Source organism: Triticum aestivum, chromosome 1D (genome assembly GCF_018294505.1).
Source record: "Triticum aestivum cultivar Chinese Spring chromosome 1D, IWGSC CS RefSeq v2.1, whole genome shotgun sequence".
Lineage (NCBI taxonomy): Eukaryota > Viridiplantae > Streptophyta > Magnoliopsida > Poales > Poaceae > Triticum > Triticum aestivum.
This window is the reverse complement of record NC_057796.1, coordinates 204,032,669-204,051,341: the sequence shown is the minus strand read 5'-3', so window position 1 is coordinate 204,051,341 and position 18,673 is coordinate 204,032,669. Positions and strand designations below refer to the sequence as shown.

Below are 18,673 nucleotides of genomic sequence, written 5' to 3'. Positions count from 1 at the left end.
TTATTTGAGTCTCCATCTTCTCTTATAAAGCACCAACTAAGGGGCACTATTATCGTACTTGAGCATTGGATGTAGCTAATATGCGAGTGTGTTTCATGAATGGATCAATGATTAAGCATGATGGGCTAGGGATAACTTTCTTTAGTGTTGATATTTTGAAAGACATGGTTGCTTGTTTATATGCTTGACTATTTAAATCTTCATGTCAAAACTAGACTATTGCTTTGAACCATATAAAAGTCCAAATGTTCATGCTACAAAAGAAAAGAGTATGTGATGAACATGTTAGGCAGCATTCCACATCAAGAAATCTGTTTTTATCATTTACCTACTCGAGGACGAGCAGGAATTAAGCTTGGCGATGCTGATACGTCTCCAACATATCTATAATTTTTTATTGTTCCATGTTGTTATATTATCATTCTTGGATGTTTTACAATCATTTTATAGCAACTTTATATCATTTTTTGGGACTAACCTATTGACATAGTGCCTAGTGCCAGTTGTTGTTTTTTGCTTGTTTTTTACTTCGCAGAATATCAGTACCAAACGGAGTCCAAACACAGTGAAACTTTTTGGAGACTTTTTTTGGACCAGAAGACACAAGATGGGCCAAAGAAGTACCAGAGGGGAGGCCCGAGGGGCAGACAACCCCCAGGGCGCGCGGCATCCCGCAACGCCTCTTTACTCTATAAATACCCCAATATTCCAGAAACCCTAGGGGAGTTGGCGAAAAACAATTCCAGCCACCGCAAGATCCAGAACCACGAGATCCAATCTAGACACCATCGTGGAGGGGTTCATCATCATCATTGGTGCCTCTCCGATGATGCGTGAGTAGTTCATCCTAGACCTATGGGTCCGTAGGCAGTAGCTAGATGGCTTCCTCTCTCTTTTTGGTTCTCAATACAATGGTCTCTTGGAGATCTATTTGATGTAACTCTTTTTGCGGTGTGTTTGTTGGGATCCGATGAACTTTAAGTTTATGATCAGATCTATATCCATGAAAGTTATTTGAGTTTCTTTGATCTCTTATATGCATGATTACCTATAGCCTCGTATTTATTCTTCGAATATTTGGTTTAGTTAGGCTAACTAGATCAATTTTTCTTGCCATGGGAAGAGGTGCTTTGTGATGGGTTCGATCGTGCGGTGTTCTTTCCCAGTGACAGAAGGGTCAGCAAGACATGCATGTCTCGTTGCTATTAAGGATATCAAGATGGGGGCTATTCCTACATGAATAGATCTCGTCTACATCATGCCATCGTTCTTATTGCATTAGTCTGTTTCTCCATGAACTTAATACACTAGATGCATGCTGGATAGCGGTCGATGTGTGGAGTAATAGTAGTAGATGCAGGCAGGAGTCGATCTACTAATCTTGGACGTGATGCCTATATAATGATCATTGCCTGGATATCTTCATAATTATTCAATGTTCTATCAATTGCCCAACAGTAATTTGTTTACCCACCGGGTGCTATTTTCTCAAGAGAAATGATACGTCTCCAACGTATCTATAATTTTTGATTGTTCCATTCTATTATATTATCTGTTTTGGATGTTTAATGGGCTTTACTAAGCACTTTTATATTATTTTTGGGACTAACCTATTAACCGAAGGCCGAGTGCAAATTGCTGTTTTTTTTCCTATTTCAGTGTTTCACGGAAAAAGAATATCAAACGGAGTCCAAACGGAATGAAACCTTCGGGAGAGTTATTTTTGGAACAAACGTGATCTAGAGGACTTGGAGTGGACGTCAAGAAAGAAGCGAGGAGGCCATGAGGCAGGGAGGACCTACTTCTTCCTCCTATATATACCCATATACCCCGAAAACATCCAGGAGCACCAAGAAACCCTATTTCCACCGCTGCAACCTTCTGTACCCGTGAGATCCCATCTTTGGGCCTTTTCCGGTGCTCCGTCGGAGGGGGAATCGATCACGGAGGGCTTCTACATTAACACCATAGCCTCTCCGATGATGTGTGAGTAGTTTACCACAGACCTTCGGGTCCATAGTTATTAGCTAGATGGCTTCTTCTCTCTCTTTGGATCTCAATACAAAGTTCTCCTCGATCTTCTTGGAGATCTATTCGATGTAATTCTTTTTGCGGTGTGTTTGTCGAGATCCGATGAATTGTGGGTTAATGATCAAGATTATCTATGAACAATATTTGAATCTCCTCTGAATTATTTTATGTATGATTTGTTATCTTTGCAAGTCTCTTCGAATTATCAGTTTGGTTTGGCCTACTAGATTGATCTTTCTTGCAATGGGGGAAGTGCTTAGCTTTGGGTTCAATCTTGCGGTGTCCTTTCCCAGTGACAGCAGGGGCAGCAAGGCATGTATTGTATTGACTCCATCGAGGATAAAAAGATGGGGTTTATATCATATTGCTTGAGTTTATCCCTCTACATCATGTCATCTTGCCTAATGCGTTACTCTGTTCTTATGAACTTAATACTCTAGATGCATGCTGGGTAGCGGTTGATGTGTGGAGTAATAGTAGTAGATGCAGAATCGTTTCGGTCTACTTGTCGCGGACGTGATGCCTATATACATGATCATGCCTAGATATTCTCATAATTATGCACTTTTCTATCAATTGCTCGACAGTAATTCGTTCACCCACCGTAATACTTATGCTATCTTGAGAGAAGCCACTAGTGAAACCTATGGCCCCCGGCTCTATTTTCCATCATACAAGTTTCCAATCTATTTTTACTTTGCATTCTTTACTTTCAGTTTATATCATAAAAATACAAAAAATATTTATCTTATTATCTCTATCAGATCTCACTTTTGCAAGTGGCCGTGAAGGGATTGACAACCCCTTTATCGCGTTGGTTGCAAGATTCTTATTTGTTTGTGTAGGTACGAGGCGACTTGTGTGTAGTCTCCTACTGGATTGATACCTTGGTTCTCAAAAACTGAGGGAAATACTTACGGTACTTTGGTGCATCAACCTTTCCTCTTCAAGAATAAACCAACGCAAGCTCAAGAGGTAGCAAGAAGAATTTCTGGCGTCTTTGCCGAGGAGATCTACGCCAAGTCAAGTCAAGACATACCAAGTACCCATCACAACTCTTATCCCTCGCATTACATTATTTTCCATTTGCCTCTCGTTTTCCTCTCCCCCACTTCACCCTTGCCGTTTTATTCGCCCTCTTTTCCGTTTGCTTTTTCTTCGCTTGCTTCTTGTGTCGTCATGGCTAGTCCATCAGTCATTGTTAGTACTCCCGATCATGATGTTCTTAATTTTAAACAAAGGGAGGGAGAAAATCTAAAAGATGCTTGGCTTAGAATTTGCAATGCCCAAAATAGATCTACTAGGAAGCAATCTACTTCCGTTCTTCTTTGCAATTTTTATGTAGGCATCACTCCTTGGAACAGATATATTCTTGATACCATTACCGGAGGGAATTTCTTGGGTAGCCATACTTTTGATTCTTATAGTGCTATGATAGATTTGTTTGGCCCACCACCTCTTTTGGTTAATGGAACTATTTTAACTTTGGAACATGTGATGCAAAGGCTTGAAATTATTGAAAATAAAGTTGCTACTATAGAGTTGATTGAAAATTTGGATAAAAAGATCCACAACCAAATTACCCAATGCGGATCTAAGGTAGGAGTTGCTCTTAAAAAATTTAAAGAAAAGGAACCCATAGTTGACGAAAAGATAGATCAAGATTCCACAAGAATTGATAAAATTGAGGATATTATTACCAACTTAGGGTCTGCCTTTTCTTCCGTGAAAAATACTCCAAAACCTCCTAATGCTAAAATTGCCAAATTGATGTATGTTCCTAAAAATAAGGGTGAAACTTCTAGTAAGGGAAATGCGGATCTCAAATCCATAAGTGTTCACCCCAACTTTCTCGCTATCATTAAGGAACCTTTTGCTACAAATGATTTTCTCGATTTCTTGCCTAGGAGCTTGATCATTAATAAAGAGAAGGAAACTCCTAAGGGTTATAAGTGTTCAATTGAAGAATTGCCTACCAAAGATGATAATACTTAGATCTATTCTTGCCTTTATGCCTAGCTAGGGTCGTTAAACGATAGCGCTTGTTGGGAGGCAACCCAATTTTATTTTTGTTTCTTGATTTTTGTTTCTGTTTAGTAATAAACAATTCATCTAGCCTCTTTTTAGATGTTTTTTCATGTTTTCATTAGTGTTTGTGCCAAGTAGAACCTTTGGGAAGACTTGTGTGAAGTCTTTATGATCTTGCTGTAAAAAACAGAAACTTTAGCGCTCACGAGATTAGCTGCCATTTTTTTACTGGAGAGTGATATTTTGTTGATTATTTTTGCAGATGATTAATAGACAAATTCCTCATGTCCAGCAATTTATTTTAGAAATTTTGGAGTTACAGAAGTATACGTTTGATCCAGATTACTACAAACTGTTCTGTTTTTGACAGATTCTGTTTTTCGTATGTTGTTTGCTTATTTTGACGAATCTATGGCTAGTATCGGAGGGTATGAACCATAGAGAAGTTGGAATACAGTAGGTTTAACACCAATATAAATAAAGAATGAGTTCATTACAGTACCTTATGATGGTGATTTGCTTTCTTATACTAACGGAGCTCATAAGATTTTCTGTTGAGTTTTGTGTTGTAAAGTTTTCAAGTTTTGTGTAAAGATTTGATGGATTATGGAATAAGGAGTGGCAAGAGCTTAAGCTTGGGGATGCCCAAGGCACCCCAAGGTAAAATTCAAGGACAACCAAAAGCCTAAGCTTGGGGATGCCCCGGAAGGCATCCCCTCTTTCGTCTTCGTCTATCGGTAGCTTTACTTGAGGCTATATTTTTATTCACCACATGATATATGTTTTGCTTGGAGCATCTTGTATGATTTGAATCTTTGCTTTTAGTTTACCACAATCATACTTTCTGTACACACCTTTTGGAAGAGACACACATGAATCGAAATTTATTAGAATACTTTGTGTGCTTCACTTATATCTTTTGAGCTAGATAATTTTGCTCTAGTGCTTCACTTATATCTTTTAGAGCACGGTGGTGGTTTTATTTTATAGAAATTATTGATCTCTCATGCTTCACTTATATTATTTTGAGAGTCTTTTAAAACAGCATGGTAGTTTGCTTTGGCTATAAGATTAGTCCTAATATGATGAACATCCAAGATGGGTATAATAAAAACTATCATATAGAGTGCATTGAATATTATGAGAAGTTTGATACTTGATAATTGTTTTAAGATATGAAGATGGTGATATTAGAGTCATTCTAGTTGAGTAGTTGTGAATTTGAGAAATACTTATTCTAAAGTTTGTGATTCCTGTAGCATGCACGTACAGTGAACCGTTATGTGATGAAGTCGGAGCATGATTTATTTATTGATTGTCTTCCTTATGAGTGGCGGTCGAGGACGAGCGATGGTCTTTTACTACCAATCTATCCCCCTAGGAGCATGCGCGTAGTACTTCGTTTCGATAACTAATAGATTTTTGCAATAAGTATGTGAGTTCTTTATGACTAATGTTGAGTCCATGGATTATACGCACTCTCACCCTTCCACCATTGCTAGCCTCTCTAATACCGCGCACCTTTCGCCGGTATCATACACCTGTTGGAAATATGCCCTAGAGGCAATAATAAATTGGTTATTATTATATTTCCTTGTTCATGATAATCGTTTATTATCCATGCTAGAATTGTATTGATAGGAAACTCAGATACATGTGTGGATACATAGACAACACCATGTCCCTAGTAAGCCTCTAGTTGACTAGCTCGTTGATCAATAGATGGTTACGGTTTCCTGACCATGGACATTGGATGTCGTTGACAACGGGATCACATCATTTGGAGAATGATGTGATGGACAAGACCCAATCCTAAGCCTAGCACAAGATCGTGTAGTTCGTTTGCTCAGAGCTTTTCAAATGTCAAGTATCATTTCCTTAGACCATGAGATTGTGCAACTCCCGGATACCGTAGGAATGCTTTGGGTGTGCCAAACGTCACAACGTAACTGGGTGGCTATAAAGGTGCACTACGGGTATCTCCGAAAGTGTCTGTTGGGTTGGCACGAATCGAGACTGGGATTTGTCACTCCGTGTAAACGGAGAGGCATCTCTGGGCCCACTCGGTAGGACATTATCATAATGTGCACAATGTGACCAAGGAGTTGATCACGGGATGATGTGAGTTACGGAACGAGTAAAGAGACTTGTCGGTAACGAGATTGAACAAGGTATCGGGATACCGACGATCGAATCTCGGGCAAGCAACATACCGATAGACAAAGGGAATTGTATACGGGATTGATTGAATCCCCGACATCGTGGTTCATCCGATGAGATCATCGTGGAACATGTGGGAGCCAACATGGGTATCCAGATCCCGCTGTTGGTTATTGACCGGAGAACGTCTCGGTCATGTCTGCATGGTTCCCAAACCCGTAGGGTCTACACGCTTAAGGTTCGATGACGCTAGGGTTATAGGGAAAGTATGTACGTGGTTACCGAATGTTGTTCGGAGTCCCGGATGAGATCCCGGACGTCACGAGGAGTTCCAGAATGGTCCGGAGGTAAAGATTTATATATGGGAAGTCCTGTTTTGGTCACCGGAAAAGTTTCGGGTGATATCGGTAATGTACCGGGACCACCGGGAGGGTCCCGGGGGTCCACCAAGTGGGGCCACCAGCCCCAGAAGGCTGCGTGGGCCAAGTGTGGGAGGGGACCAGCCCAGGTGGGCTGGTGCGCCCCCCCACCAAGGCCCAAGGCGCATGGGAGAGTGGGAGGGGGCAAACCCTAGGTCCAGATGGGCCTTAGGGCCCATCTAGTGGGGCGCCCCCCCTCTCCTCCCCATGGCCGCCCCCCTTGATGGGATCTAGGGCTGGCCGCCTCCTCTTGGGGTGGGAACCCTAGAGGGGGGCGCAGCCCCCTCCCCCCCTATATATAGTTGAGGTTTGGGCTGCCCAAGACACAGGAGAACGTCTCTCTTTCGGCGCAGCCCTACCCCTCTCCCTCCTCCTCCTCTCCCGCGGTGCTTGGCGAAGCCCTGCGGGATTGCCACGCTCCTCCACCACCATCACGCCGTCGTGCTGCTGCTGGATGGAGTCTTCCCCAACCTCTCCCTCTCTCCTTGCTGGATCAAGGCGTGGGAGACGTCACCGGGCTGCACGTGTGTTGAACGCGGAGGCACCATTCTTCGGTGCTTAGATCGGAATCAACCGCGATCTGAATCGCTACGAGTACGACTCCTTCATCCGCGTTCTTGCAACGCTTCCGCATCGCGATCTACAATGGTATGTAGATGCACTCCCCTTCCCCTCGTTGCTAGATTACTCCATAGATTGATCTTGGTGATGCGTAGAAAATTTTGAATTTCTGCTACGTTCCCCAACAACACCCACCATATACCTTCCGCAAAACAGCCACCATACCTACCTATTATGGCATTTCCATAGCCATTCCGAGATATATTGCCATGCAACTTACCACCGTTCCGTTTGGTATGACATGTTCCATCATTGCCATATTGCTTTGCATGATCATGTAGTTGACATCGTATTTGTGGCAAATCCACCTTTATAATTCTTTCATACATGTCACTCTTGATTCATTGCATATCCCGGTACACCGCCGGAGGCATTCACATAGTCATACTTTGTTTTAAGAAAATAAAAGTGTGATGATCATCATTATTAGAGCATTGTCCCAAGTGAGAAAAGGATGATGGAGACTATGATTCCCCCACAAGTCGGGATGAGACTCCGGAGGAAAAAAAGAAAAAAAGAGGCCATAAAAAAAGAGAAAGGCCCAAATAAAAAAAGATGAGAGAAAAAGAGAGAAGGGACAATGTTACTATCCTTTTACCACACTTGTGCTTCAAAGTAGCACCATTATCTTCATAATAGAGTGTCTCCTATGTTGTCACTTTTAAATACTAGTGGGAATTCTACATTATAGAACTTGGCTTGTATATTCCAATGATGGGCTTCCTCAAAAATGCCCTAGGTCTTCGTGAGCAAGCAAGTTGGATGCACACCCACTTAGTTTCTTTTTGAGCTTTCATACACTTATAGCTCTAGTGCATCCGTTGCATGGCAATCCCTACTCACTCACATTGATATCTATTGATGGGCATCTCCATAGCCCGTTGATATGCCTAGTTGATGTGAGACTATCTTCTCCTTTTTGTTTTCTCCACAACAACCATTCTATTACACATATAGTGCTATGTCCATGGCTCACGCTCATGTATTGCGTCAAGATTGAAAAAGTTTGAGAACATCAAAAGTATGAAACAATTGCTTGGCTTGTCTGATTAAATACTTTGTGTGATGAAGATAGAGCATAGCCAGACTATAGGATTTTATGGGGATAACTTTCTTTGGCCATGTTATTTTGAGAATACACGATTGCTTTGTTAGTATGCTTGAAGTATTATTATTTTCATGTCAATATTAAATTTTTATCTTGAATCTTTCGGATCTGAACATTCATGCCACAATAAAGGAAATTACATTGAGAAATATGCTAGGTAGCATTCCACATCAAAAATTCCGTTTTTATCATTTACCTACTTGAGGACGAGCAGGAATTAAGCTTGGAGATGTTTGATACGTCTCCAACGTATCTATAACTAGCGGCTGCACCCGCGCATTTGCGCGGCTAGATTTTTTACAAATTATTATATGTTTCAGTATTCACTAGATGCTCATAATTAGCTTCCTTAGGCGTATTAGTTTTGCATGCAATCCCATAATCTAAGACACACATGCCTTATGTTCTCTTTCAGTTACAACCATAACTAATGATCGCTATTTTTTTGGAAAGGAAAACAAATCGCTGGTTGGGTCTCTCTTGAGGTTAGCTCACAACGTCTTCTTCGTTTGAGATTGGATCGCCCAAGTAAACCTGCTCTAATTTTCATGCTGAAACTAATACATGTAACATTATGAGAAGGAAGGCGTAATAATCAGAAAATAGTCTTTACTTAGAATTCATAGATTATAGAGTGTTGAATGTCCATCAATAATTTTTCATTTGATATTTTCCAAACATTTATTTCTTTTATTTTAAATTAAACATTCTTTATAGTAAGACGCACCCACAAATAAAATCCTTAGAATTTATGTATTTTTGTGCAACCATTTGTTTACTCAACTATATTATTCTACTATATAATTTATATCCATCTAATTAGATTCTTTCCTATGATCCGTGCATTTGGCCTTCAAGGTTATAATATTATTTAAGTTGCAATTGTTATTTTTTTGCGAATTGTGATTGTTTTCCTTTTTCTTTATTAATTCCTTCGTCCCGAATCTTTCTAGGTTATTTGTACTTTTAAACAACATTCCGTTTGCATTTGGCTAGCCATCTTTTTTCCCATATATCGTAGCATTAGTACATGCTCTTCGTACCCTAAAAAAAAGTACATGCTCTTCGTCCACTCAAAAAAAAGTACATGCTCTTTGTCCATTGGTCCAATATATAAACTTACTTATCATTTAGTTTACCCAGTCATTCTTACTATTTTTTTACATGGTCATAATCCATCTTTTCAATATAAAACTTTAAATTGTTCCAATGAATGTTGCCTATATAAAATCTTGCCTATATAAAATTATGTAGCTCTTAAGTGCAAAAAAGTTCTGTACACTCTACTTATTCCCAATGTTGTAAGAAAACCATCAAAAAGAAAAAGAAGAGAAAATGCTGAGAACAAATATCTTTGTAGTGCTTAACGTGGTATCCATCTCTTGTCTCTGCTTCTAGAAAGATAGAACAGATCCCCTTTTGGTTTTCTATGGTGCTGGTCTTCCAAGCCATGCGTGGCCACGGGGTGGGCAAGGTGGAGCAACGGAGAACGCGGGATGTCCGACGGCGGCGCCGGAGGTTCCTGGTGTGATGGAGGCGTTGCAGATTTCCCGGAAGAATCGTGCAGCCTGGTCTTCCAAGCTGGCTATGCCAAATCAGAGGGCTGCTCGTGCATGAGGAAAGCTTGTAAGGGTGTTCTCTTCGAGTCCATGTCTGGCCGAGTCGGGGACCTGTGTTGGAGCCGCGGTTGTGGCACCGGCCACCAGCGAGGCCGCATCTCGCTGTCGCTGCTGGAAAGACAGAGGGCGGTCGCCGAGAGGCCACAGGCGCCGGGGCAGAGAGCTTTGGCGTTGTGCTGAATGGCCAGTTGTTCGTCATAGGCTGAGAAGAGCAATAGGTATGAATCTCTTTGTAAACTCCCATTTCTCCTTTTGCTTGGCAGCATATGTACTTCATAATTTCAGTTATTTAGTATGCCTGTTAAAGTAATTCCAGAGATATGGTGATATATTATAAATTACGCAGTTACAATTTCTACTTAGCAGATGTACATACATACTGTTGGTATTCACGTATGGACTATTAGTAGGATGTTTGAATCTATATAGCTATACGACCTGCCATTGATCTCTATTGCATACTATTTATTTTATAGGGTTCAACTTACATTTTTTCTTTCGGGATTGTACTGTCCTTTAATTATTGTCCTCTTTAGCACTTAGCAATTATATGGAACTTTATACAGCAAATGTTATACTCCGCATGACACCAATTTTTTTCTAGTTGATAGTACTACTATTTGCATTTGTGAAAAATTCTATTGTGACATTCCATCCAATTAATATTTTCTTTTCTTATTTCCAGTTTACAAAACCACGATCTGGCGTTCATGTGCATTTACTTGAATAACAAAAATAAATAAAAATATAAGGTCTCGTTGTATACTACTCGTTGAATGGGAATATATTCTTTGTGTTATCTTCGCTTGGGCATGTTGTCGTTAATCAACATCTTAAACCCTTCTCTATTTTGTGACTCCTGATAACGCCACGGTCAGTTGTCCATGATAGAATACTTACTTAGGCCAAATATAGTCCTGCGCTCACCTTATTGAGGGACTGACCTTGGCTCTTATTTATGGTCATGGCAAGCTTACTAATAGTGTCTTATTTTCAGCACAAACGGTCACTTCGTTTCGCTTGGTGACATGATGATTTTAGATATCCATACCTTGTCGTCTACGTGTGTGTTCCTGTAATTATCCGTGCCTCAGTGTACTTGTTTTCCAGCTTTGTGATAGTTATTCTTGTACCATTGCAGAAACTTGCCGACTGATTGATGTTGTGTCGAAGCATCACTCCTAAAACAACCTTGAATTTGTCTGGTTTAGAATTCCTGAGAATGTCATGCTGTTAAGGAACTCCATTGGACACATGTTCTCCATGATGTTGTAGTTTGTTGTTGCCTCGCATAAGTGTCCAGGCTTAGGTATGTCACATCTTCACCTTATATTTGGCTCATTATGTAGTCATTTATGTTTTTGACAGTTTCATTTCGTTGACACGACATTGTTGTTTCTTCAAAAAAATCGCGATCACGCTAGTTTTGTAGCAACTATGGGTATGTGCTTTTGCCGATCTCTTTTGGGGTATTCAGCCTTATATCCAATCATCTCCTTCATTCGATGTTGCCTTTCCATCGCCAGTTTGTAACATCCATTCTGCAAATTCGGCCATGTTTTCCGTATGTATTTGATCTTCTTATAGATACTTCAGCCGCATGTGCTCAGTTAGGCTAAATATTTTGACGTGATTCCATAGGTATGACCTTACTCTCTGCTATATCTTTCCCTTTGTTAAAATGGGGACGATTTGTCTGAAGTCGCCTCCTAGCACAACTGTCATGCCACCAAATGGCTTTTCGTCGCTGTTTTCGGTTGTGAACCTTAGAATATCCCCAAGGCTTTTGTTTAGTGTCATGAAGCAGTGTTTCTTTGCCATATGAGCTTCATCCCACAACATTAGTGAGGTCTTCTTTATCAGTTCAGCCAAATGTGAGCCTTCTTTTATTTCCCAAGTTTGATTCTTCTGTCATATTTAGTGGAGTGTGTAATCTTAAGTGTGCTGTTCTTCCACCTTGGAGCAGCAACGCTGCAATCCCACATGATGCTACTGCAAGCACTCCTTTTCCTTGTGATCGTAACTTTGTTCTAATTGCTTTGTTGTAACATTTGGTACTTCTATCTCTAGATATTCTTTTAATGACTTTCCTGCCTGCCTCGTTAGTTTTTCTATCTCGATCGGAGCATATGCCTTCTTTTGTTTAGGAGAATTCTTCCCTTGTAGTGGTTATCTTCGGACGTTGCCTCCCATGTTGAATCCCACAACATCTTTGGGCTGGCCACCTCGCAATCGCATATATTGTAGTGAATAGATGACACAATTATGTCCCTGATTCTTAGCTGGATGCTTTGTTGATGCATTCAATCCACTCATTATCGCCATTAAGAACTCCGAGCGCTTGTGTGTTGATTTATATGTTGAGTGAACAAATCCGCGAACTGTTCTAACATCATCAAATGGCGTGGATCGTTTCACTGTGTTTAGAAGCGCTCTTAGGTAGTATCACTCACCCCTGGCGGGGTGTGCATGGTATATTCTTCCAATCATATAAGCTCCTTTATCGCTTCTCCCAACTATTTGTTTCGCTTTTCCATGCAAATTTTGATGGGAATTCTGCATAGGTTAATTCTTTTCCTAGCTCGTGTATTTTATTTGCCTCCATCAGAACTACTTTTTGATCTTGGATTTCTTACTATCCTCTCAATATCAGTCGAGTATGGAAACACAACTTGCTCCTTGCTTTCAAGGTAGAATGGCAGCCTCCTGACTGGTGGATCACGATAGTGTAGTTCAAACTGGAATATCCGCTAGCATGCGTGGATTGTTGTTACGTATCTCATCTCTAGGCATTTCTTGATTTGTTATTGTCGTTTTCCACATCCCTTTCCTTTAGCAAGGCTGTTACTTGGTCGTCGCCCTTATGGATGTACTTAAATAGGTTGGCCATATAATCAAAATCTGCTGCTCAAACGGTAGGAGTTTGGAATTTGAGTCTTCTAAGTTTTGTGCCTTCTTCTGCCTGTAAAAAATATGTACAGTTATCCTCTTTCCAAACCATAATATTTTGCCTTCAAACGAATGAAAAAATAGTTATCAGTTAATAAAGTACATATGAATTTTATCCCAAATAATCTTGTTTACTAAGCACTCCCTCCGTCCCGAAATGTAAGATGTTTTTTGAGACTGTGATAGTATCAAAAAGCGTCTTACATTTTGGGACGGAGGGAGTAGTATTTACTGAACTCGATGATTCAGGTGAGAAGCGGTTGGCCAGTACTTCGTTGGACGCCGAGTTGCTTGTCATGTGAAGCTGTTGGGCGCTTCGTCAGGCGTCGAGTTGCACGTCGGATGTTTTCTTCGTCGTCTCGGCTTATTCGAGTCTGGCCGGCTTTGATTTTCTAGGTGTTGTGACATGGCGTTGGTGGCTTGGGCGTGTGATTTTTTGGGCAAATTTGACAATTTTGACCTATAATCGAAAGCAAATCACAGAATGAACTGGTTCCGAAACTATTTCACACCCCTAACCCTTTTGTGTAGCGCCCGCCACGCCGGCGCCACACCTTACGGTGCATCGCCTAGCTCCGGGGCGTTGCACCACTGTCCACCGTGGCAGCCCACGGGCCCGCACCCAGCCGTGCAACGCCTTTGAGCTAGGCGCTGCATCTGTAATGTGCAGCGCCTAGCGGCTAGGCGCTGCACTGTGACTTATCCAGCCACTTGGCTTGGCCCCCCTCCCCCTCCCCCACCCCCCACCACACACTCTCACTCTCTCCCCGAGCTTTGCCCCCTCCCCCCTCTCAAATCTTCTTCCAAATCTTGCAAATTTGAAGAATTTGTCCGTGGATTTCGAAGTCAAACTCTCCCTCAAGGTAATAATCTCCGATCCCCTTGTTTTGATCGAAGTAAAGTTCTCCCATTGCTCATTTGTTGGTAGTTTGGGGAAACCCTAGTTTAGTTTGGATCTAGAGATTTGCATGAAGATGTGAGATGTTTGTTTGCCAATTTCTATGATTAGGTTTTGTTAGTATGCTAGGGTTATTCTTATGGGTGTTCTTATGTTGGTGCTAGGTTTAGGTTTAGGGCTAGGGTTATGGTTAGGTTTAGGTTTAGGATTAGGGTTATGGTTAGGGTTAGGGTTGTTGTTTTATATATATATATTAGGGTTTGTATTCGGTGTTAATCCATGGATTAGTACTCATGGAAGCAATGTTACCTTGTGTTCATTGCTTATAGGGATGGGAAGAACATGTGTGTTTGTTCATCATGGGGACAAAGACGCCTTTTTGAAAGGCAATAAAGAACCGGACCCGGATGAGCTTGACATTGTGTTTGATAGTAGTCCTAGCTATGCGGAGCTCTTGCAACAAGTTAGGAAAGATTTGAATTGGATGGACCCTAGTGATATCATTGAGTTGGAGGGAAGGCATAATGTTGGTTTTGGAATGCACATCCGTTGGAAGACAATGCATGTAAACTCGGAGCAACGTTGGGTTGCATACAAGGAGACGGTGGCCGAATCACTAGACAAGGCTCTTGAGTTATTTGCAACGAAGAAGGTTGAGTCAAGTTTGCATTTGGACTTGAACCGGAACCCCTCCCCTTTGGTTGCTAGTAGCCCCCCACCCTTGAAGCAAGATGAAATTGTTGAACCGCTTTTGACCCAAGAAGTGAGGCCAACATTGAGCCCGTGTAGAAACAACCAAGATGAATTTTTGCAAGAGGACAACGATGAGTATGCGGACGATGACAATGAAGTTGATCTCCATGACAACAATGTGGGTGATCTCGACAAATATCATTTGCAAGAGACAATGGACCATTCCATCCCTTTTTCCCGTGCATATGCATCGGACTCGGATGACGATGGTCCCGATGAACAAGTTGATGCGGAGGGGTTCACGGTGAAGGAGGCCGAAGCTTTCGAGAAGGTATTTGGTCGGGATCATCGGACTACATTGTTCAAGGATGTTAGTCTCGCGGATGAAGCCGTGGTAGATGGTGGCCAATGTGTAGCTCTTGGGGTTAGGCCAAGCTCTCACCGTGATTTGGTAGACGACCAGAACCGGATTGCTAAAGGTTCTAAGTTCGACAGCTTGTTGGATTTGAAGATGTGGCTCGACAACTACTCGGTTACGCATTATCGTCCACACAAGGTGGTGCACTCGGACGTCAATGTGCGCTACACGGTTGCATGTGCATGTGAAGATGAAAAGGAGGTCCAACTTGGACTTAAAAGAGGCCGTGGTGGTGGTAGAGGTCGTGGAAAGGAGGTCCAACAAGGAGTGGCAAGACGCTGTAGCGGTTGTCCGTGGATTGTGCGTGCAAGACCATGGAAAGGAGGTCCTACTTGGCATGTAGTGAGTTGTGTGCCAACTCACATGTGCCAAGGCAAAAGGGTGGATGGCAAGATTGTGTCCCAAGACCACAAACAACTCACGTCCGAGTTCATCGCTTACAGGCTCTCGAACTCAATATCCACACTTCCAACAATGAGCATTCAACATGTCATTGACCTTGTGAAAGCCATCTTTCATTACCAAGTGAAATACGGCAAGGCATGGAAGGCGAAGCAAGCCGCATTTAAGATGTTGTATGGTACATGGGAGGAAGCATACAACCGAATCCCTAGGTTGTTGTTAGCCATGGCCGCGACAAACCCGGGTATGGTTCATGTGGTCGAGCCTCATGGGCACCAAACAACGGTTCATGAAGGAAGGAAAGTCAGAGTATTTGGCCGTGCTTTTTGGGCGTTCGAGCAATGTGTGAGGGCTTTCGAACATTGTAGGCCGGTCATCGCAATTGATGGCACGTTCTTGACCGGACAATACAAGGGCACCTTGTTGGTTGCGATAGCAAGTGATGCCAATAACCGGGTGTTGCCATTGGCATTTGCTTTGGTTGAGGTGGAAAACAATGACAACTGGGAGTGGTTTCTACATCTTTTGAGGACGAAGGTGTTACCCGCTCAAAGGAAAATTTGTGTCATATCGGATCGGAATCAAGGAATTCTTAACGCCGTGGAGATTGACATTCCCGGGCATGCTCCGTTGCACCATCGATGGTGCATGAGGCACTTTTGTTCGAACTTCTATAGGGCATGTGGCCTTAAGGAGTTGGCCGATGATCTTCAAGATTGTTGTCTCGCTTTCTCCGATAAGCGCTTCGCCACTTTGTACAACAAATTGCTCGCACACAAAAAACTTGATCCCGGGGGTCAAGACTTTCTCAATAGGCACATTCAATACCGGAACAAGTGGGCACGTGCTTTTGATGAAGATGGTCGGAGATACGGTCAAATGACAAGCAATATGGCCGAATGCTTCAATAGGGTGCTCAAAGGTGCACGTGGATTACCCGTGACGGCAATAGTTCAATACACATTTGACAAGATGAATGCGTACTTTGTAAAGTACTCGATGGAAACCGATGCACAGATAGCGGGTGAGAACCCACGGAAGTACAAGTACAAGTTCCCATCCAAAGTTGATGAATGGTTGCTATTTCAATCACGGAAGGCGGACTCAGAAGAAGCTATATTATATGACAATGAGGAGTGGAAGTACGAAGTGAAAGAGCCAGGAGGAACCACAAACGATGGCCGGCAACATGGAGGTCGGGCTTTCAAGGTGTCATTAACACAATGTGATTGCACTTGCGGGAGGCCATTGTTGCTTCATCTCCCATGCTCACATTTGTATGCCGCCGGCCGCGTTAGGAATATGGACATCAATCACCCACGCACCGTGAGGGAGTCCCAGTTCTCAATCATGACGGTCAAGAAAACATGGGCTCCCCGCTTTCACCCATACTTTGACCAATCACAATGGCCGGAGTATCATGGAGTTCAACTATGGCCGGATCCGGAGTTGAAGGTTGTTAAACGGGGTAGACGTAAGACAAGGCGTCTTAGAGGCGACATGGACGGATGGGGCCATGGTGGGCGCCGCGAAGCGGGCAACGACCAATTCCAAGAGCCTCGTGAGAGCTCCCATTGTGGGGAGTGCAAAGGTCATGGCCACAACAAAAGAAAATGTACGAAACCAAGGAAAAGGTCCAAGAAAAATGATGCAAGCACAAGCCAACATGGAGCTACACAAGGGAGCCAACCAAGTGGTAGCCAACCTAGTGGTCGCCAACCTAGTGGTAGCCAACCAAGTGGTAGCCAACCTAGTGGTAGCCAACAAGTGCCAAGGCAACCAAGTGGTACCCAACAAGTGCCTAGCCAACCAAGTGTTAGCCAACCTAGTGGTAGCCAACAAGTGCCAAGGCAACCAAGTGGTAGCCAACAAGTGCCTAGCCAACCAAGAGGTCGGCAACTTGGACTTACAAGAGGCCGTGGTGGTGGTAGAGGTGGTGGTGGTGGTCTCGGCCGTGGTGGTGGAAGAGCTCGACGTGGTGGTAATGGCCGTGGTGATGGTCTCGGCCTTGGTGATGGTCTTGGCCTTGGTGGTGGACTTGGCCGTGGTGATGGACAAGCGCAAGTTCGTTATAGAGGAATGTTTGGATACCTAGATGGACCGTTTCCGTATGTTCCTCACTAACTATAATGTATCATATGTTCTTGTTTTTTCATATGTTCTTCTTTTCATATTTGCTTCCATTTGTTCTTGTTGTCCTTACTAACCATTATGTTCCACTCATTGTAGGTATGGCGGCTTCCCAACCCAACAAACCAACGATGAAGGAGGATGGCGAAGATGAGATGGCCGGATGGTGGGAGAAGGCGGCGAAGAAGCTTAGAGAGGAGGATGCAGCCAAGCTAAAGAAGAAGGAAGAGGAGCTTGAGAAGGAGAGGAAGCGAAAACAGAGTGCGGCAAATGCGATGCGCGCTAGGGAGCAAGCGTTGATGAGGCTAGTTGAGGAGGCACAGAAGAAGCGTCAACAAGATTTTGAAGAAAGAACCATGAAGCTTTGGGCAATTGCAGCTGAAAAAGAAGAGAGGGACAAGCAGATATTCATGGAGAGGGTGGTTAAGGAGGCTCACGTCATAAGAAAAAGGGAGGAGGAAGAGGAAGAAGAGAGGAAGAAGAAGAAGGGAAAGGGGCCTTCCTCTACGCAATAGAGCTATGTCTCCTCTTCGATTTGCTTGTGAACTACTATGTCTCCTCTTCGATTTGGTTGTGAACTACTGTGTGCCGTGAACTACTATGTCTCCTCCTCGATTTGGTTGTAAGAACTACTATGTGCGGTGAACTACTATGTGTCCTCCTTGATTTGGTTGTAAGAACTACTATGTGCGGTGAACTACTATGTGTCCTCCTTGATTTGGTTGTACGAACTACCATGTGTCGTGAAGTAGTATGTGTTATGAACTACTATGTGTCGTGAAGTATTTGGACGCTGCAATCTACCATGTGGCGCCTAGCTGCTGTTGCTCTCTGGATAGCTAAAAAATTCACTAAGTCCAAGTCCAAGTGCCTCAAACTGTAAAGTACCTTCTGTTCTGGCTGCATAGCTACAGACTAGTGCAACGCCTAGCTAGGAGGCGCCACACTGTACAGTGCAGCGCCTGCGGGCTAGGCGCTGCACGGTACAGTGTGTCGCCTCCTAGCTAGGCGCTGCACAAACACTTAGCGAAATTTTTGCCTGAAACTGTAGGCATATCTTCTGTTGGTTGCTGGATACCTAAAGACATGTGCAGCGCCTAGCACGGAGGCGCCACACTCTATGGTGCAGCGCCTGCGAGCTAGGCGTTGCACTGTAGAGTGTGGCGCCTCCGTGCTAGGCGCTGCATATGTCTGCAC

General features: G+C 42.9%; 1 long non-coding RNA gene across 1 annotated transcript; it reads left to right on the top strand.

Annotated features, from left to right (window-relative positions):
• The first annotated feature begins 9,746 nt into the window (after positions 1–9,746).
• LOC123180984 (uncharacterized) lies at positions 9,747–13,424 on the top strand. Its single transcript, XR_006491407.1, has 2 exons — positions 9,747–10,204; positions 11,128–13,424. It is a non-coding gene; the product is annotated as an uncharacterized lncRNA (long non-coding RNA).
• Positions 13,425–18,673: the final 5,249 nt, after the last annotated feature.